This window comes from Lissotriton vulgaris, chromosome 2_1 (genome assembly GCF_964263255.1).
Source record: "Lissotriton vulgaris chromosome 2_1, aLisVul1.2, whole genome shotgun sequence".
Classification (NCBI taxonomy): Eukaryota; Metazoa; Chordata; class Amphibia; order Caudata; family Salamandridae; genus Lissotriton; species Lissotriton vulgaris.
The window spans coordinates 336,791,705-336,813,700 of record NC_141687.1 but is presented as its reverse complement, the minus strand read 5'-3'; the positions used below and the strand labels follow the sequence as shown (position 1 = coordinate 336,813,700).

General features: G+C 49.9%; 1 protein-coding gene across 1 annotated transcript in view; it reads left to right on the top strand.

The window, feature by feature from the left end:
* The window catches only part of CPD (carboxypeptidase D), an 839,931-nt gene that overhangs the window by 185,051 nt on the left and 632,884 nt on the right, over nt 1-21,996 (top strand). The gene's annotated exons all lie outside the window — the stretch shown is intronic.

Sequence of the window (21,996 nt, the reverse complement as noted above, 5' to 3'; positions counted from 1 at the left end):
AGGCATTCTTTCCAACTAGAATCAGTCAGTATATGGTCGTGTTCAAATTTCGCCATGAATGTATTGGCGTACATAGGTGCTCCAGAAAAGCCCATGGATGTGCCGTTCATTTGATTGTAGAACACGTCCTGCCACTCAAAATAACTGTTCATTAGACAGAATTCCAACAATTGTGAACATGCATTTTTGGCTTTCCAAACCATCTTCTTGCAATAGTGCCCATTCGACTGCTTCAAGTCCAGATTGGTGTGGAATCGACGTATATAACGCCACAACATCTATTGTGCAGAGAATCCAGTCATCTGTGTTGTCTGTTGTGATTGCCCTTTAAGAGACACACAAATTTCACCGGCCCTCTCAGTGGGTAAGCTACGTGGCTACTTTAACCTCATCGCTGCGGCGCATATTTTTGCGCTACGCGGCTTTTTTTAAAAAGCCGTGTTAGATGACGAGCTCAGCTCGTCATCCGCACACGCCCCCCGTGGCTGATGACGAGCTGAGCTAGTCATCAGCATCGAAGGGGTTAACATTGGTGATGTGATTAGAGTTATCCTATTGTAGCCTTCTGCTGCATCCTATACGATTGATCATTACACAATCTGTCTCAAACTCCAAGGTGATGTTTTTTTTTGTTGAGTTGAGGCCCGGTTTACTAATTTTCTTTCGGAGCGTTCTTCATCTTTGAGCTAGTATCCTTACTGGGCTAAGCACTTCAAGATTAACTTAAAGTTGGTGATCTGGCTTTCACACTTAAACCAGTTGTGTAATCCTGGGTAAATCAGTTTACTTTTCTACACCCCTGTTCCCTTAGCTGACACACTTGGGAGCACTCTAAACAGGCTACAAGCAGCAGGTAGGACACATTTGCAGTAGAACCGGAGCTCCTTCGTGTTTAAATCGGAATTGCTCATTTGAGAAGCCAATGTTCTTCAGACAGTATTTATATCAGCAAGCCTCTTGCCGCCTGCCTCCTCTAAAAGCTTAAGTAACCTGCTTAAACAAGCATTGGAAATGCAATAGGGCTCGCATTAGGAAAGTTTGAGCTATTGGTCTTATAAATTAATTTTTTTTTATTTGTGTTATTTTTTAAAATAGATAAAGTAATAGCTTTGTCAATTAGAATGCCAATAGTTATAACTTTCGCAAACACGTATAGCATTTGTAATGCAACATGTTGTGTATTTACGTGACTTAGATGTATTGATATTACAAATAACAATGGCAATGCCAATAGCTTAAACTTTGTAAATACATTTTGTGAAGATTATGTTCAGTGTTTTTTATTGTGACGAAAGTCCAAGAACAGAAGTGAAATATTAACATCTTTTTGTGATTTGTAATAAAGCATGAAAGCTTGAAAACAGCTTGAAACATTGAAAGAACATATTTGAACCAGTGATGCTGTGGTTGCGCTGAGTGATGCTGTGGTTGCGCTGAGTGATGCTGTGGTTGCGCTGAGTGATGCTGTGGTTGCGCTGAGTGATGCTGTGGTTGCGCTGAGTGGTGTGTGCATCGGTGGAGGTTAGTGGGTGCATTGATGGAGCTGTGTGGTGGGTGCATCGGTGGAGGTTAGTGGGTGCATTGATGGAGCTGTGTGGTGGGTGCATTGGTGGAGCTGTGTGGTGGGTGCATTGGTGGAGCTTAGTTGGAGCATCGGTGGAGCTGTGTGGTGGGTGCATCAGTGGAGCTGTGTGGTGGGTGCATCGGTGGAGATGTGTGGTGGGTGCATCGGTGGAGCTGTGTGGTGGGTGCATCGGTGGAGCTGTGTGGTGGGTGCATCGGTGGAGCTGTGTGGTGGGTGCATCGGTGGAGCTGTGTGGTGGGTGCATCGGTGGAGCTGTGTGGTGGGTGCATCGGTGGAGCTGTGTGGTGGGTGCATTGGTGGAGCTTAGTGGGTGCATTGGTGGAGCTTAGTGGGTGCATTGATGGAGCTGTGTGGTGGGTGCATTGGTGGAGCTTAGTTGGAGCATCGGTGGTGCTGTGTGGTGGGTGCCCCGGCGGAGCTGTGTGGTGGGTGCCCCGGCGGAGCTGTGTGGTGGGTGCCCCGGCGGAGCTGTGTGGTGGGTGCCCCGGCGGAGCTGTGTGGTGGGTGCCCCGGCGGAGCTGTGTGGTGGGTGCCCCGGCGGAGCTGGGTGGTGGGTGCCTCGGTGGCGCTGGGTGGTGGGTGCCTCGGTGGCGCTGGGTGGTGGGTGCCTCGGTGGCGCTGGGTGGTGGGTGCATCGGTGGCGCTGGGTGGTGGGTGCATCGGTGGCGCTGGGTGGTGGGTGCATCGGTGGCGCTGGGTGGTGGGTGCATCGGTGGAGCTGGGTGGTGGGTGCATCGGTGGAGCTGTGTGGTGGGTGCATCGGTGGAGCTGTGTGGTGGGTGCATCGGTGGAGCTGTGTGGTGGGTGCATCGGTGGAGCTGTGTGGTGGGTGCATCGGTGGAGCTGTGTGGTGGGTGCATCGGTGGAGCTGTGTGGTGGGTGCATCGGTGGAGCTGTGTGGTGGGTGCATTGGTGGAGCTTAGTGGGTGCATTGGTGGAGCTGGGTGGTGGGTGCCTCGGTGGAGCTGGGTGGTGGGTGCCTCGGTGGAGCTGGGTGGTGGGTGCCTCGGTGGAGCTGTGTGGTGGGTGCCTCGGTGGAGCTGTGTGGTGGGTGCCTCGGTGGAGCTGTGTGGTGGGTGCATCTGTGGAGCTGTGTGGTGGGTGCATCGGTGGAGCAGTGTTGAGTGGTGAGAGGGGAGATGGGGAGAGGAGAGGGGTGGGTGAGGAGAGGGGAGAGAGGAGTGAGTGAGGAGAGTGGAATTTGAGAGAGAGAGGGAGGGGGGAGAGGAGAGGGGTGGGTGAGTGGAGGGTGAGGAGAGAGGGAAGATGGGAGGGTGAGAGGGGCTCACTTGCAACAGAAGAGCTACCTTACTCATTGGCACCAGAAATTGAACATTATTACAAATCAGAGCTTATGAAAGTCTCTTGCGGTGTAAAAGAATCCGGCAGGAAGAACTCCAGTGCTCTGGGACCCATGAATTCCGAGCAGTGCAAGCTCATACACAATGCTTTCCCGGATGTGCACCTACCATTTGGAACATCCTCTCAATCAATTTAAGAACTGCTCCGGATATGCTCTTGTTCCACAAAAAAGGCAAGACCTATCTATTCACAAGATACCTTAACTAAGAACTTTTAATATAAGTTACTCCACCTCATTCACGTGACTTTATATGTAAGTTCCAACCCCCTAAATTGGCGACTTCGAATATGAACTATGCCATACTGGCGCTTGTCATATTAGTAATTCTCTAAGATCCCTTATCGTTTACATCCACCCACCCATTCCCTCCCCTTCTGATCTCCCTAACTCATAAATGTTCTAATGTTGTTATGTCTGAGCAGGTATTGTTACATGTAAAGTGGTCTAATACGATCTTGTGAAGTGGTGCTATAGAAAAACAATGTAAAATTAAAAAAAACAGGAGCTTGAACTGACCTGCGCTACATTTTAGAAGCACAAAATCAGTTTGTTCTTCAAAAGTTTGAAGTGAAACAAGAAACATACAAATTAATGCTAAATGTATGCATTAAGGTGGTGAAAACATTAATAAACTGGCTTGTTATGTCGCTACCAAAATAGTGAGAGACCATTGTTTCACTACAAAAAGATATAGGTGACACTACCATTTTCTTTACTCTCGAGTGAAGAAGAAAATGAAAAAGTAGATATTACAAGTTGCCATCACCAATTTGCCTACTGTTCCTGTGGGATCAATAGTGCTCTAAGCATGCTACAGTGCCACCATGCCAAGATGAACTGCACCCAAGAACTAAAGTGAACTAAAAAAAAACAAGCATTGGAAATGCAATAGGTCTCGCATTAGGAAAGTTAGAGCGATTGGTATTGTAAATGACACTTTTTTTATTTATGTGTTGGTTTTGAAAATAGCAAAATTAATAGCTTTGTCAGTTACAATGTCAATAGTTTTAACTTTCGCAAATGTGACACCTATAGCATTTGTAATGCAATGTGTGGTATTTACGTGACTTAGATGTATTGATATTACAAATAACAATGGCTTTTAATTTTGTAAATAATTAATACTTAAATAAAATGTATTGTAATTTATAATGGCAATAGCTTAAAAGTTTGTAAATAACTTTTATGAAGATTATGTTCAGTGTATTTTATTGTGACGAAAATTCAAGAACATTGCATTTGCACCTACACACACACACACACACACACACACACACACACACACACACACACACACACACACACACACACACACACACACACACACACACACACACACATGTGGTGGTGGTGGATCTAGGGGATATGGTGGTGGTGGATGTGATGGTGGATGTGGTGGTGGATGTGGTGATGGTGGTGATGGTGATGGTGGTGGATGTGGGGGTGGATGTGGTGGTGATGGTGATGGTGGTGGATGTGGGGGTGGATGTGGGGGTGGATGTGGGGGTGGATGTGGGGGTGGATGTGGGGGTGGATGTGGGGGTGGATGTGGGGGTGGATGTGGGGGTGGATGTGGGGGTGGATGTGGGGGTGGATGTGGGGGTGGATGTGGGGGTGGATGTGGGGGTGGATGTGGGGGTGGATGTGGGGGTGGATGTGGTGGTGGATGTGGTGGTGGATGCGGTGGTGGATGCGGGGGTGGATGCGGTGGTGGATGTGGGGGTGGTGGTGGATGTGGTGGTGGTGGTGGATGCGGTGGTGGTGGTGGATGCGGTGGTGGTGGTGGATGCGGTGGTGGTGGTGGATGCGGTGGTGGTGGTGGATGCGGTGGTGGTGGTGGATGCGGTGGTGGTGGTGGATGCGGTGGTGGTGCATGTGGTGGTGCATGTGGTGGTGGAAATGGTGGTGGATATGTTGGATGTGGTGGTGGATGTGGTGGTGGATGTGGTGGTGGGTGTGGTGGATGTGGTGGTGGATGCGGTGGTGGATGCGGTGGTGGATGCGGTGGTGGTGCATGTGGTGGTGGTGCATGTGGTGGTGGTGGATGTCATTGTGGATGTGGATGTCATTGTGGATGTCATGGTGGATGTGGATGTCATGGTGGATGTGGATGTCATGGTGGATGTGGATGTCATGGTGGATGTGGAGGTGATGGATGTGGTGGTGGATGCGGTGGTGGATGCGGTGGTGGTGGTGGATGCGGTGGTGGTGGTGGATGCGGTGGTGGTGGTGGATGCGGTGGTGGTGGTGGATGCGGTGGTGGTGGTGGATGCGGTGGTGGTGGTGGATGCGGTGGTGGTGGTGGATGCGGTGGTGGTGGTGGATGCGGTGGTGGTGGTGGATGTGGTGGTGGTGGATGCGGTGGTGGTGGATATGGTGGTGGATATGGTTGTGGATATGGTTGTGGATGTGGCGGTGGATGTGGCGGTGGATGTGGCGGTGGATGTGGCGGTGGATGTGGCGGTGGATGTGGCGGTGGATGTGGCGGTGGATGTGGCGGTGGATGTGGCGGTGATGGTGGATGTGGAGGTGATGGTGGATGTGGAGGTGATGGTGGATGTGGAGGTGATGGTGGTGGATGTGGAGGTGATGGTGGTGGATGCGGTGGTGGTGGTGGTGGATGCGGTGGTGGTGGTGGTGGATGCGGTGGTGGTGGTGGTGGATGCGGTGGTGGTGGTGGTGGATGCGGTGGTGGTGGTGGTGGATGCGGTGGTGGTGGTGGAAGTGGTGGTGGATGTGTTGGATGTGGTGGTGGTGGTGGTGGTGGATGTGGTGGATACGGTGGATGCGGTGGATGTGGTGGTGGATGTGGTGGTGGATGTGGTGGTGGATGTGGTGGTGGATGCGGTGGTGGATGTGGTGGTGGATGCGGTGGTGGATGTGGTGGTGGATGCGGTGGATGTGGTGGTGGATGCGGTGGATGTGGTGGTGGATGCGGTGGATGTGGTGGTGGTGGATGCGTTGGATGTGGTGGTGGATGTGGTGGTGGATGTGTTGGATGTGGTGGTGGATGTGGTGGTGGATGCGGTGGATGTTGTGGTGGAGGTGATGGTGGATGTGGTGGTGGTGGTTGCGATGGATGTGGTGGTGGTGGATGTAGTGGTGGTGGAAGTGGTAGTGGTGGAGGTGGTAGTGGTGGTGGTGGAAGTGGTGGTGGTGGAAGTGGTGGTGGTGGAAGTGGTGGTGGTGGAAGTGGTGGTGGTGGAAGTGGTGGTGGTGGAAGTGGTGGTGGTGGAAGTGGTGGTGGTGGAAGTGGTGGTGGTGGAGGTGGATGCGGTGGTGGAGGTGGATGCGGTGGTGGTGGTGGATGCGGTGGTGGTGGTGGATGCGGTGGTGGTGGTGGATGCGGTGGTGGTGGTGGATGCGGTGGTGGTGGTGGATGCGGTGGTGGTGGTGGATGCGGTGGTGGTGGTGGATGCGGTGGTGGTGGATGCGGTGGTGGTGGTGGATGCGGTGGTGGTGGATATGGTGGTGGATATGGTGGTGGATATGGTTGTGGATGTGGCGGTGGATGTGGCGGTGGATGTGGCGGTGGATGTGGCGGTGGATGTGGCGGTGGATGTGGCGGTGGATGTGGCGGTGGATGTGGCGGTGGATGTGGCGGTGGATGTGGCGGTGGATGTGGCGGTGGATGTGGCGGTGATGGTGGATGTGGAGGTGATGGTGGATGTGGAGGTGATGGTGGATGTGGAGGTGATGGTGGTGGATGCGGTGGTGGTGGTGGTGGATGCGGTGGTGGTGGTGGTGGATGCGGTGGTGGTGGTGGTGGATGCGGTGGTGGTGGTGGTGGATGCGGTGGTGGTGGTGGAAGTGGTGGTGGATGTGTTGGATGTGGTGGTGGTGGTGGATGTGGTGGATACGGTGGATGCGGTGGATGTGGTGGTGGATGTGGTGGTGGATGTGGTGGATGTGGTGGTGGATGCGGTGGTGGATGTGGTGGATGTGGTGGTGGATGTGGTGATGGATGCGGTGGATGTGGTGGTGGATGTGGTGGTGGATGCGGTGGTGGTGGATGTGTTGGATGTGGTGGTGGATGTGGTGGTGGATGTGTTGGATGTGGTGGTGGATGTGGTGGTGGATGCGGTGGATGTTGTGGTGGAGGTGATGGGGGATGTGGTGGTGGTGGTTGCGATGGATGTGGTGGTGGTGGATGTAGTGGTGGTGGAAGTGGTAGTGGTGGTGGTGGAAGTGGTGGTGGTGGAAGTGGTGGTGGTGGAAGTGGTGGTGGTGGAAGTGGTGGTGGTGGAAGTGGATGCGGTGGTGGTGGTGGTGGATGCGGTGGTGGTGGTGGTGGATGCGGTGGTGGTGGTGGTGGATGTGGTGGTGGTGGTGGTGGATGCGGTGGTGGTGGTGGTGGATGTGGTGGTGGTGGTGGATGCGGTGGTGGTGGTGGTGGATGCGGTGGTGGTGGTGGATGCGGTGGTGGTGGTGGATGCGGTGGTGGTGGTGGATGCGGTGGTGGTGGTGGATGCGGTGGTGGTGGTGGATGCGGTGGTGGTGGTGGATGCGGTGGTGGTGGTGGATGCGGTGGTGGTGGATGTGGATGTGGCGGTGGATGTGGCGGTGGATGTGGCGGTGGATGTGGCGGTGGATGTGGCGGTGATGGTGGATGTGGAGGTGATGGTGGATGTGGTGGTGGATGCAGTGGAGGTGGATGCGGTGGATGTGGTGGTGGTGGATGCGGTGGTGGTGGTGGTGGTGGATGCGGTGGTGGTGGTGGTGGAAGTGGTGGTGGATGTGTTGGATGTGGTGGTGGTGGTGGATGTGGTGGATGCGGTGGATGTGGTGGATGCGGTGGATGTGGTGGTGGTGGTGGATGTGGTGGTGGATGTGGTGGTGGATGTGGTGGTGGATGTGGTGGTGGATGTGGTGGTGGATGTGGTGGTGGATGTGGTGGTGGATGCGGTGGTGGATGTGGTGGTGGATGTGGTGGTGGATGCGGTGGTGGATGTGGTGGTGGATGCGGTGGTGGATGCGGTGGTGGATGCGGTGGTGGATGCGGTGGTGGATGCGGTGGTGGATGCGGTGGTGGTGGAAGTGGTGGTGGATGTGTTGGATGTGGTGGTGGATGTGGTGGATGTGTTGGATGTTGTGGTGGAGGTGATGGTGGATGTGGTGGTGGTGGTTGCGATGGATGTGGTGGTGGTGGATGTAGTGGTGGTGGATGTAGTGGTGGTGGAAGTGGTGGTGGTGGAAGTGGTGGTGGTGGAAGTGGTGGTGGTGGAAGTGGTGGTGGTGGAAGTGGTGGTGGTGGAAGTGGTGGTGGTGGAAGTGGTGGAAGTGGTGGTGGTGGAAGTGGTGGTGGTAGAAGTGGTGGTGGTGGAAGTGGTGGTGGTGGAAGTGGTGGTGGTGGAAGTGGTGGTGGTGGAAGTGGTGGTGGTGGAAGTGGTGGTGGTGGAAGTGGTGGTGGTGGAAGTGGTGGTGGTGGAAGTGGTGGTGGTGGTGGTGGAAGTGGTGGTGGTGGTGGAAGTGGTGGTGGTGGTGGAGGTGGTGGAGGTGGAAGTGGTGGTGGTGGAGGTGGAAGTGGTGGTGGTGGAAGTGGTGGTGGTGGATGTGGTGGAGGTGGAAGTGGTGGTGGTGGATGTGGTGGAGGTGGAAGTGGTGGTGGTGGATGTGGTGGAGGTGGAAGTGGTGGAGGTGGAAGTGGTGGTGGTGGATGTGGTGGAGGTGGTGGATGTGGTGGAGGTGGTGGAGGTGGTGGATGTGGTGGTGGTGGTGGTGGATGTGGTGGTGGTGGTGGATGTGGTGGTGGTGGTGGATGTGGTGGAGGTGGTGGATGTGGTGGTGGTGGTGGATGTGGTGGTGGTGGATGTGGTGGTGGATGCGGTGGATGTTTTCTTTTTCACTGGTGTAGTATATTCACTGCAGCAAGCATCTTAGTGAGCGCAAAATGTCAGAATTTTTGCAGCATATTTTTAGACAATACCGTTATTTCCACGGCAACTACATGCTCTTGTGGGCTAGTCTTCGTACCAATCTGCCCACCATCACACAAACTCTCGTTATTTTGTGTGCGCACTATTTGTTTATATAGAGCATGTGCACCAATTACTTGGCCCCTTAGTGGACTTATGCCAGTGTAGGTATGCTCTGAAGCGTCGTCCATCAGTTTGTCCTTGGACCCACCATGTCCAAAAGATAAAAGTGGTATTGTATTGGACTTTAAGATTTCCCTTTGATTGAGTTCCAAATGGTGGGTGCGCCATTGTGACCGTAGCCAAAGCAGTGTGGGGCTAGAGTATTTTCAAGGTTGTTTCTCCATAATGTATGCAGTTTGTTCCTTCAGCTAACCTATATAATTGTGACACTTTGTCTGTTTGAAGTCTTGGTAGATCACGTACGGCAGGCAGGGGAGGGGGCCGAGCGACGGAGGGAAGGCAAGTAGTAACAATGATCAAACTGTTGCCATCGAACCGTGAACGTTGGACACATCAGCCTTATCACAGAGTTAATGGCTAACTAAGCTGTTGAAACGTATTCTTCAGTTATGGCGCTGTCGGGAAAACCAATGACACACTAGCTGCACCCGTTGAAGGAAAGGGAAACGTCACAGCTTCACACAGATACTTGCAGCAGGACAGGGCAGTGAGCTCCAGGGCTGAGACAAGCCTGCCACTGCCGCCAGCTTCAGTGGAATTGGGACTAGAAACAGAACGCTGCCAGCAGACCAAAAATGAGCCGTAGCCGGCATCGGGCCAAGATCACAGTCTGAGAAGGGGGGGGGGGGAGGGAGAAATGCGACAAGGCCGGCAGGGGAGGGGGCGGAGCGGCTAAAAAAAAAAAAACAAGACGGAGGGAAGGCAGAGAAGGGGAGGGGGGAGGAGAAATGCGACATGGCGGGCAGGGGAGGGGGCGGAGCGGGGAGAGGGTGTGAAAGCAGCAGGGGCCTGGAGTGCGGCTGAGGGAACAGACGGCGATTTGGTGATGTGCACGCGCATTTTAGGTCAATGCGCTTGCGCATTGACCTAAAAGCCACGGGCACAGCACCAAATCGCCCAGTTAGGTAAAGTTTGTTTAAAGTCCTATAGTCTCGCTTCTCTATCAATGCGCATGCGCATTGATAGGTCACGAGACCTAAAAAGTCTAGAGCCAGGCCTGGTTTCAGCACAGTGGTACGCCATGTTTGAAATCCCTGTAGATTAAGATCAAGTTTGTTTTTCAAATTGGGCCAGTTTGTAGTTTTTAACCCACCAGCAGCAGCAAGTTCCTTTTTTGTTCCACTAGACATCTGTCATCCACTTCATACAAGCGCCGGGGTACCACAACTGGATGCAGAAGAAACCACTGAAGCTGGTCAGCTGCAGCCCCCAACAGGGCGTGTCTGCTGCTATTTCCAGGACAAAGGCCAACCACTGGGAAACAAATACATTTGCCAGCATCCATGCACAAATGGCCCAGCAGTGGAATTCCGATTCAATGGTCTCCGTGGCAGTTGTTTATTTAGGTAATGGCATCTGCTGCACGGCCTCCTTCCTGCATAGTTTGTCACTGGTCTGACTGTTCAAGGCAGTCACACGTACCCTATCCCACAATGCACTGCTCACTTTGTCACAAACAATAGTAACAAAGAGATGCCATAGCCACGGTATTAAAGCGCAGATGTGGTACTCATGTTAACAACCTCGTAAAAATGGCGCAGACGTGGTACTCATTTTACCAACCTCGGGGTGGGGGGAGATGCGGCGTTGGTTTTTTCGACTTTGGACGGTTGAGGGGTACATATGCACAATTCAAATAGGAGCAACCACCTTTTACACTTTATTTCTTATATAGCACACTCTGCAAACTGAATCGCTTCCAGGCACTTCCAGTATTTGCCACGCTGGGAGAAAAAGTGATTCACTCAGGATCACACATTTTAATTAAAAGGTGAAACCAGCACTCAAACCAGCATTTCTTGGTTACTGGGTCTGCAAGCGGGCATAAGACAGCATTTCCTCTTCGATAACGTTAAGCAAAGTTTTAGAATAATGTAACAATAATCAAAAGACATTGGTACTAGAATTGCATTGCCGGACAAAAACATACATTTGTCACAGATTACTATTAGCCTGTCTGGTAGTTAGCATTTTAAGATCAAAACACTAAAACGGTTTGCTGTATATATATAAAGTTTCTTTGAAAACTTTTTGGGAAGCCTTTAAAACAGACTTTTTCAATTTATAGTTTTTTTTAAAAAAAAGATGCCAGTACTAGCCATTTTTACAGCACTCGCTTTATCGACCTGGAAAGGAAAGAATACTGAACAGGCACACCAGAATTCAAACTCGAGATCTGCAAATCACAGAATACATCACTACAGCGCTCTCGGCAACTTTGCTAGCAATTTACCACACCTCATTCCATGAGGTAAAGTGTCTGGTTTCTGACATTAGTAAAATAATTGTTTTTACTTTTCCTAGATTGAATCCTCATTTCATTATGTGTTCTGTTTTCTTTTCTACTGGAGTAAACCACTCGAAAATACATTCAGCTTCAGAGGGCAACTTATTCCTTCATGGTGATGTTAGCTGCCACTCAAATGTACCATATTTACAGAGCTATGACATAATAGAAAGAACAAAGAAAAAGCCCTAAAGCTACATACATGTTACAGACTGACACCTCAAATTGTCTTTCTTTTTTTTATTTCCAGTTACATATAGATATTTTTGCGCGACCTCAGCCCAAAGACCAGTTAATTGTACACGGATGTAGACTGAGTGGCTTGTGTAATTTGCGCAGCATCACAATCTGTTCAAACGAGCGCCGGGACTCGGATGTGGCTCCTCAGTTTCAAACGCCAAAGGCAACAGTTTTAGTCGTTACGCCACACCCTCTCCCCGATGCACAAGTTAGCCTTGTCCATAAGAAAAAAACACTTACCCCATTAAACGTCTAAACATTCCATTTCGGCTGTTTCAATCCTTATGCTCAGGTAACAATGTGCATTTAATACAGATTCACCAATGTTTAGGATGAAGTTGGAAATGTATCCCTCATAAATTGCCGCCCATGATGTGCATGCATAGATTAACAGAAATAACCGTCCGTGCGATTGAAAATCGACATTAATTGGGACCCACTCTGACCAAATGTGGTTTGTGCCTTTCATCCTTCGGGTGTATATTGTGGCGGTAGGGGGGCGGGGGCCTGCCATCTGATGGAGAAACAGATCGACCGTGTGTATGTTTTTATTCAGTGCTTAAAGCCAGTGGTTTCCAAGGGCTTGCAATTTAGGCATATAAGGGAGATAAGGGGAAAAAATATGCACATTACATCAATGACGCTGTGTGGAACCTTTGTGCAATCTTTTAACAAAGCGCCTAAATTCAAAAGTGACTTACTTGTTGCTGAATGTTACAAGGTGGTGTTTCAGTGTAGCGAAAATTAAAACTCGCCGATATTGATCCAAGCTGCAAGTAAATAAATAAAAGACTTAGGAACAGCTGGTAATCCCGTTATCTTTTCCCTTCAGTATTTCTGCTGCCGCCATCAAAAATGCAACGCCAGTACTGGCGTGTAGACGCCGTGGCCATAGAAAGGGTTGCACCGTTTGAAAAAAATTTGGATTAACATATAATTATTCGCAAAATAAGGTAAAAAAAAGGTGTGCAGGTTATCTACAGATGAAAAGGGGGAGCAAAGGGAAACACGAGAAGAGAAATGCAAACAAACCAAAGTAGACGCATAAAAGTAGACACGGCCGGCGGCCGTGAAACTGAAAGTACGGCCGGCCGGCCGTGAATAATTAGGGGATGAGCGCATGCTGAGAAGCTGCCTTTGATGTGGTAATGCGAGGCAGGCAGGCAGGCGGCTGGTGGCATTGTGCACGCGCTTTTTAGGGCTTGCGCTTGCGCAATGACCTAAAAAGCACATGCACTCCAAGAAATCGCCAGTGGAATCGTGCTTGGTAAACGCTGTTTAAGCCCCTATAGAGCTTCGCCAGCTGTGCTCATGCGCACAGCAGGCGAGCCCTAAAAAACAAAAAAGACAAAGGAACCACCTACTTGACACACAACTATCGTCGTATGCCTGGTGCAATACAAACAACCCCCAAAAAAAAGAGAAGCCAGCCAAAAGTACAAATGTCGTCTGTAAAGTATGCAGCCACTGGAGAAGCATGCTTATGGGGACTGGGAGGAAGGGTGACGAGACGCAGGCCCTGCAGTGAATAATTAGGGGAGGAGAGATGCCAGCCTGAGGCAGAGCGCATGCTGGGGGAAGGAGGCTGGGCTGCCTTTGATGTGGTGATGTCTCGGGGAACTACCAGTGTCAAACACTTCCAACCCCCAGACACCCACACAAGCTGTTGTCCAGTTTTCTCTTCCTCTGTGTGTGCGGAGGGCTCAGATGGGCTAGCTGTGGAAGGCTGTGTCTTTCAATCAGTATGTGGTTGTGTATCTCTGTGTGTGGTGGGGACAGGCAGAGTTGATTTGTGTGGTTGTGTATCTCTGCGCCTCTGCCTCTGTGTGTGGCGGGCACAGATGGGCTAGCTGTGGAAGGCTGTGTCTGTTTTTGTCTGTCTGCTCTCCTGGAATTATGAAAAATACCAGCATCGACAGTGGACTTCATCTTGATTTAAAAAAATAGCTTTTGACAAGCGAGAATTATGTGACCAAGTTAACAAATGGAAAGCGTGAGAATGTTATTAAATAATCAGCTAACTGTAGTGTTATATTTAATGGGTCATGGTCAAATGATTTACCGTGTATAGCTATAGCAATTTAATGTAAGTTAAAATCATAATAGCAACAGGTTTGTAAGTGGTAGAAAAACATCAAATTCACAAACAATTCCTCTTGCACCACAGTATCTTAACCATTTACTGACATTCGTACACAACAATTTTCCTGTCGGGTAAAAGCAGACAGTTGTTTTCATTGATGTTGGATAGGAACACATGAGTGGCTAAATGTGTACTCATCCTGTGTAGAAGTGTTGTGCAGACGGCTCCAAGCCGGAGGCAGATATGTAATCTGTGTACAGCTGCACACACAAGGAATTCATTAGTTTAATTAATTTGACCACTCTTCAGAAAAGTCTGTCTGTTTAACCAGGGATCGGTCTTATGTCACATTAGAGCACTAATTACAACGACGACTAAAGTGCATGCAAGCTTCTTAGAGGATTTCTTAGTCTGGCATTCAAGATTTTATGGTGCAACGCTCACACTGGGCTCTGTCTCTCAAAATACTTCATCCTCTGCAAGTATGTAATTATGGTTTACTTCAACTTAAGTGACATGCAGTGGTCCACGCCCCACTTGGAAGGCTCTTCAGTATAAGTGCAGCAGCTCTACTGTGAAGCACTTTTCCTGTTCAGTAAAAAGGTGTTGCAGTCCTGCTGGGAAGTGCGTGTACTGTTCAGTGTAAGTGCAGCAGCCCTGCTGCGAAGTGCTTGTTCTGTTCATTATAAGCGCAGAAGTCCTACTGCGAAGTAATTGTACTGTTCTGTGTGTGCAGCCGCCCTGCAATGAAGTGCTTGTACTTCTGTGTAAGTGCAGTCGCCTGTTGTGTTAGTGTGATTGACTGTCAGGGAAGCCTCACTTCGAGCTCTGAACATGAGTGGGGTGAAGAGGCGCACACAGAATGGGCAGGAAAGTTCAAAGGCCGCCTCGAACAACTGTGACATTGAAGAGCGGCGCTACAGCCCCAGGCGATGGCAGAGAGGTGCGAGAGACTCGCCGCTTGAAGCCGCCCCTCTTTAGTTTTGTTTCCCCTTCATATGAAATATCTCGACTGATGTCACTGTCATTTCTTGTCTCTCTAGATGATCGAAGTTCCGACTTTTACCTCTGCCATTCCTTATCAGAGGGGAGAGACAGGAAAAGACAGGCAGGGAGAAAGATCTGGCAAAGTGGGTGTGACAAGTTTAAAAACAAGTTTACAATAAGTAAGAAAATAAAGGTTTGCTAGTCATGTGTACAAACAATGTGAGCCAGCCATGCCACAATAATGGATATTAACCCGCCTGTGCCGTTTTAAAAGAGGGCATATAACCTTTACATTTGAACCACACTTAAAACCACTCAATTACACTATATGTTTAACAATGACTCAGATAAGAAACGCTTTAGTGCAAGACACTGGTTTCTTAAATCACAGATTACGTTCACTTTGACAGCTCAAAAATCGATGGTTATGCTGCTTTATTAATCTGAAATACTTGTGATTTCTCTGTGAAATGCGTATGCATCTCTCAATGCTTAATGTTATTTACAATTGTTTATGATATTGGCGAGCAGATGAATTGCGTTTTTTTCGGCCTTCACGTTGTCTTTGCTGAAGCTGGGGACAAGCTTCTCATACAAACATTCACTGGCGTCATGTTTTGCCACCCCGTTTCACACAGCACAAGCGTTATTAACTTAAAAACGCATGCCGCAGCGTGCAAAAGAAATACAGAGAGGGGGGCTCTTAATCCAAAGCAGGGTAGACAAGGGAGGAAGGGTGACAAGACGCATGGGGAGCAGCAGGCCGGGCAGTGAATAATTAGGGGAGGAGAAATGCCGGGCTGAGGAAGAGCACACGCTGAGAAGCTTGTGGGAGGGGGGGCTGGGCTGCCTTTGATGTGGTAATGCGAGGCAGGCAGGCAGGCGGCTGGTGGCATTGTGCACACGCTTTTTAGGGCTTGCGCTTGCGCAATGACCTAAAAAGCACATGCACTGCGTGAAATCTGAGTGAAATCGTGCTGCTTGGTTAAAGGCTGTTTAAGCCCCTATAGAGCTTCGCCAGCTATGCGCATGCGCACAGCTGGCTAGCCCTAAAAACCTAAGTATCATGTGTGCACTGAAGTGCTCCATTGCCATCCATTGATCTGACCGAAACAGACTACCATATTACAAGCCATTAAAGGTTGGGTAGTCACTTATTGGGTAAGCTGGGCGCACGTGGCTCTGACTTAAATAAAAAATCTTTGGTACGTACTTAAATGTTGGGATTCTCTTCTTTTCTCTGTGTGCCAGTAAACATCTGCTTTTGACATGCGGCCCAATGAATGTTTGTGACCATGCCCTGACCTTGTTTCTTAATTTTGGTTCCCTTCATCAGCGTGTGAATCTTGGCCATGCCGTGTTTTCCCTACATACCACATTTCCCCTATGACCCAAAAGGCATTAACTGTATAACTACACACTGTTCAGAGGTGATCTCGAACATCAAGCTAGAAATGCACTTACGGACTGCTGAAACAAGGTGAAACGGGGATATTAAAAAGACGTATTGGGAACATGTCAATAGCTGACTTAGAAAACAAATTTGCCTATTGCTTTTCAAGGGTTTTGTTCTGTCCCTTTTAATTTCTTGCTTTCTACTCTATCGATGTATTTGTTTTAACAAGTCCATCTAGTCTTTGTCCCTCTTGTTGAGCATATCATGTTTACAATCTCCGTGACTGGCTCCTTTTATCCTTCCACAATTATCTGTTTCTCATCAACTTTTTTTTTATAAAGCATCGGTGAATGTGCTTCCCACGTTATTTTCTCACTTCTCCAAGCACATTTATTTTCATAACGTTTTAGAAAAAATAATTTTCCTCAACTTTGTCCTTCGAGCTGCAGTGCGATTTCACTTTTATAAAGCTTCACCCTTCAGACCGCTCTCCTGTGCATTTAAACTGCACGTTGCGCTCTTTGTTCGTTCGTCTCCACCTCCTTTGTTCCTTCTCCATGTTGCTTCCCCCACCGCACCCTCTGTGTTGCTCCCTCCCCCCACCCTCTGTTTATCACCCCCCTCCCCCCCCCCCCCGCCCCCTCTGCACCCGTTTTGAATCCCCTGCCATTCCAGTTTCACCCTCGACGGCTCGACCTCATTTTGCATTCCTGCTTCCTCCTGTTTGCGTTCTTTTCCCACCCAGGTTACTTTTTTGTCTCTACTGGTCCGACTCGGATCGGTAAACTAAAATTATTTTAAACAAGCATTTGCAATGCAATGGTCTCGGCATCATTAAAGGTAGAGCAATTGGCATTGCTCATGACATTTCTTTTTTTTTCTTTAAATCATAAATAAATGGCATTGTCATTTACATTGCCAATACACACCACTCTGCACCTACACTCACTGCTCTGCACACTCACTACTCTGCACTCACTACTCTGCACTCACTACTCTGCACTCACTACTCTGCACTCACTACTCTGCACTCACTACTCTGCACTCACTACTCTGCACTCACTACTCTGCACTCACTCACTACTCTGCACTCACTACTCTGCACTCACTACTCTGCACTCACTACTCTGCACTCACTACTCTGCACTCACTACTCTGCACTCACTACTCTGCACTCTGCACTCACTACTCTGCACTCACTACTCTGCACTCTGCACTCACTACTCTGCACTCTGCACTCACAACTCTGCACTCTGCACTCACTACTCACTACTCTGCACTCACTACTCTGCACTCACTACTCTGCACTCTGCACTCACTACTCTGCACTCACTACTCTGCACTCTGCACTCTGCACTCACTACTCTGCACTCTGCACTCTACACTCACTACTCTGCACTCTGCACTCACTACTCTGCACTCACTACTCTGCACTCACTACTCTGCACTCACTACTCTGCACTCACTACTCTGCACTCACTACTCTGCACTCACTACTCTGCACTCACTACTCTGCACTCACTACTCTGCACTCACTACTCTGCACTCACTACTCTGCACTCACTACTCTGCACTCACTACTCTGCACTCTGCACTCACTACTCTGCACTCTGCACTCACTACTCTGCACTCTGCACTCACTACTCTGCACTCACTACTCTGCACTCACTACTCTGCACTCACTACTCTGCACTCACTACTCTGCACTCACTACTCTGCACTCACTACTCTGCACTCACTACTCTGCACTCACTACTCTGCACTCACTACTCTGCACTCACTACTCTGCACTCACTACTCTGCACTCACTACTCTGCACTCACTACTCTGCACTCACTACTCTGCACTCACTACTCTGCACTCACTACTCTGCACTCACTACTCTGCACTCACTACTCTGCACTCACTACTCGCACTCACTACTCACACTCACTACTCTGCACTCACTACAGCTTCCTTCCACAGCTAGAACTAGTGCATAATGTCAAAACAGAGAAAACAAGGAAACACACTGAAGCTGTCTGTACCACGCCAAGTTCACATTTCGAGCAGCATGTGTTAAATCACGCTTTAGACTACTTCTCTACTCAAAAGTAGTACATTTCCTTCAAAAAGATAAAAATATGACATGCAAACAGTAATGCCGAAACAAACTGTTCAGCATGGGTTCTGATTTACATGAAAACATTAATTTCACTTAAAATAATAATAGTTTTTAGCTAAATTAAATTTACATTTGGATTTAGGGCATATTCACATATTTTTAGTAAATTTAAATGTCAGTGGCAGATGGACACGCTTTCATTTAGCAGCCAAATATACAATAACTTACTGCCCCCGGAATTCCGCCGCGGCCGCACCGGAAGTCAGGCAAGGTCGCCTGTGATGGGGGCGGAGCCGCGTCCGGACCGGAAGAGGAGGCAGGCGGAGGAAATGCGTGGAGCGTCCCGGGGCTCCTGCGAGCGTGGAGAGCCCCCGGGGCCGACAACAGGACGTTGCACGCGTGTTGCGGGGCTCCCTTGACCAAGAGGGAGTCCCGGGATAGGAGCCGCAGCGTCAACTCTCCCTGCCGGTGCGGAGCAGTAAGTTAAAGGGGAGAGGGGGGGGGCGGTGTGCGCGCGCGCGCGTGTGTGTGTGCGTGTGTGTGTGTGTGTGTGTGTGTGTGTGTGTGTGTGTGTGTGTGTGTGTGTGTATGAGTGGGGGGGGTTCTGTATGTATGTGCGTGCGTGAGCGCTTCTGTTTCTATGTATGCGTGTGTTGTGTGGGAGCCTCGCGCAGCGCTCGTGCTAATGCGCGTGCCAGTTTAGAATCGCCTGCGCGCGGCCAGGAGTGTCTCCTGGGAAGCACGCTCGGTGACATAAGATCTCGGCGGAGACGCGCTTCCGCGCGTCTTTAGCCGAGACCTAAAAACACTCTTATTTGGTAGGTTTGGTAGACGTCCACATGCTTGGCCCACATGCCTACGCAGTCGGCCACAGATACTTTTTTTTTTCTTTCTAGTAGTCTTCTTTCACAGCATCACTGATACCTTATCCTTTGGATTCCAAAGGGGAGACCTGTTGGCTTTGCCAGTGTTTGTTTTTACTGTTCGTGCTTTTGACCTGTGCCGTTATGCAGTCACTCCAGCTGCCTCTTTTCTTTTGTCTATGAAGATAAATCGCCGAAACCTGCGTCGAATATATTTTTGTGCCACTGTTTATATTTCTTTTATATGTTTTTGATATTGTTTTATAATATTGATGCGACTTGGTCTCAATTCAATTCAGTGATTTATATAGCGCGCTACATACCCAGAGGGTCTCAAGGCGCTTGGAGAAGGGTGGGGAGTTACTTGTCGAATATCCAGGTTTTAAGTTGCTTTCTGAATGCTAGGTGGTTCTGAGTGAGGCGAAGGTGAGTGGGAAGTGAGTTCCAGGTTTTAGCTGCCAGGAGAAGGATCTTCCTCCCATGGTGGTTTTGTTGATGCGAGGAACAGCAGCTAGGGCTTGGTGGGAGGAGCGTAGCTGGCGGGAGGGGGTGTAGAAGGAAAGTCGAGAGTTGAGGCATTCGGGTCCAAGTCCGTAAAGTGCTTTGTGTGCGTGGGTTAGAAGGCGGAATGTTATCCTCTTATTGATGGGGAGCCAGTGGACGTTTTTCAGGTGACCAGAAATGTGATCTTTACGCGGAATGTCTAGAATGAGTCTGGCTGATGCATTCTGGATGCGTTGGAGTTTTTTCTGAAGTTTTGCGGTGGTACCGGCGTATAGGGTGTTTACGTAGTCCAGGCGGCTTGTAACCAGTGCGTGGGTGACCGTCTTTCTAGTTTCAGTGGGGATCCAGCGAAATGTTTTTTTAAGCATGCGAAGAATGTTGAAGCAAGATGATGAAACTGCGTTGACTTGTCTGGTCATCGAGAGTGAGGAGTCCAGAATGACGCCCAATTTTCGTGCGTGGTCTGTTGGGATGGGTGCTTTTCCAAGGGATTCTGGCCACCAGGAGTCGTCCCAGGCGGAGGGGGAGGAACCTAATATAAGGACTTCTGTTTTGTCGGAATTCAGTTTCAGGCGGCTGTGCTTCATCCACTCGGCTACTTCTCTCATTCCTTTGTGTAGGTTTGTTTTGGCGGTGTTCGGGTCTTTGGTGAGTGAGAGGATCAGTTGAGTGTCATCAGCGTAGGAGATGATGTTGAGGTTGTGTTGGCGTGCGATGGTCGCGAGGGGGCTCATGTATACGTTGAAGAGGGTGGGGCTGAGTGAAGATCCTTGTGGCACGCCGCAAATGACTTCAGTGGCCTCTGACTTGGGAGGCGGACTCTCTGAGTTCTTCCGGAAAGGAACGAGGTGATCCACTCCAGTGCTTTTCCTTGGATTCCGATGTTTCTGAGGCGTTGTAACAGGGTGCTATGACAGACTGTGTCGAAGGCTGCGGAGAGGTCGAGGAGGATGAGGGCGACGGTGTCTCCGTTGTCCAGTAGAGTTCGAATGTCATCTGTTGCTGCGACGAGTGCGGTCTCAGTGCTGTGTTTGGCTCGGAAGCCGGACTGTGAGGAGTCGAGGGATTTGTTGGTTTCGAGGAAGGCGGCGAGCTGGTTGTTGACGGCTTTCTCGATGACTTTGGCCGGGAATGGAAGAAGTGATATGGGGCGGTAGTTTTTGAGTTCGGTGGGGTCAACTGTGGGTTTTTTCAGAAGGGCGCTGAGTTCGGCGTGTTTCCAGCTATCAGGGAAGGTGTCGGAGGAGAGGGAGCAGTTGATGACATCTCGGAGGTGGGGTGCGATGATGGAATCTGCTTTTTTGAAGATGTGGTGAGGGCATGGGTCTGTGGGGGATCCTGAGTGGATGGAGTTCATCAGGCGGATGGTATCATCCGTGGAGATTGGGTTCCAGTCATTAAGGATGTTTAAGGGGGGTGAAGGAGTGGCAGAAGGTTGGGTGGGTTGGTCTCCGGGTTGGTTGTCGAAGCTGTTGTGGATGTCTGCGATTTTGTTGTGGAAGAACGAAGCTAGGGAGTCGCAGAGGTCTTGAGAGGGAGTGATGTCGTTGGTGTTGGCAGTGGGGTTGGTGAATTCTTTGACGATGTTGAATAATTCCTTGCTGTTGTGGGCGTTGTTGTCAAGTCGGTCTTTGAAAGCGGCTTTCTTGGATCAGTTGGTGGTGTATGCGGGTGGCGTTTTTGAAGGCGTCTCTGGTGCTGGTGTTTGGGTCTTTTTTCCGGGCCTTCTCGAGGGAGCGACAGAGTTTCTTGGATTTCTTAAGATCATCGTTGAACCAGGGGGCGTTTTTGTTGTGTTTGATTTGACGTTTTTTCAGGGTTGCTAGGTTGTCGGCGCTGTTGGTGAGCCATTGTGTGAGGTTAATGGCTGCTTGGTTGGCGTTCGATGAGTGGGCAGGGGGGATTTGAAGAAGCGATGAGGAGATCTGGTCGATGGTGATTTTGTTCCAATTTCTTCGCAGAGTGGGTTGGGGATGGTTGTGGGTTGTGGTCTTCTTGTAGTTAAAGTGAACGCAGCTGTGGTCCGTCCAATGGAGAGCTGTGGTGTGACTGAAGGAGATATGTTTTCTGGAGGTGAAGATAGGGTCGAGTGTGACCTGCGAGGTGAGTGGGGGTATTAACAAGTTGTTTGAGTCCGAGGTTGGCGAGATTGTCCAGAAGGGCGGTGGTGTTGCTGTCGTTACTTTTTTCCAGATGAAAATTGAGGTCTCCCAGTAGAATATAGTCCTCGGAGGGGAGGGCGTGTGGGGTGATAAAGTCAGTGATGTCATCAATGAATTGTGCTCGGGGTCCTGGTGGCCTGTAGAGGAGGGTGCCTCTGAGTGTCGTCTTGGGGTCAGTGTGGATCTGGAAGTGAAGGTGCTCGGCACTAGCGAGGTTGACGTCTGAGCTGGTTGAGATGCGGATGGAATTCTTGTGGACAATAGCGATGCCTCCTCCTGTTTGCTTGTTGCGGTCTTTTCGGATGATCTTGTAGCTTTCCGGGA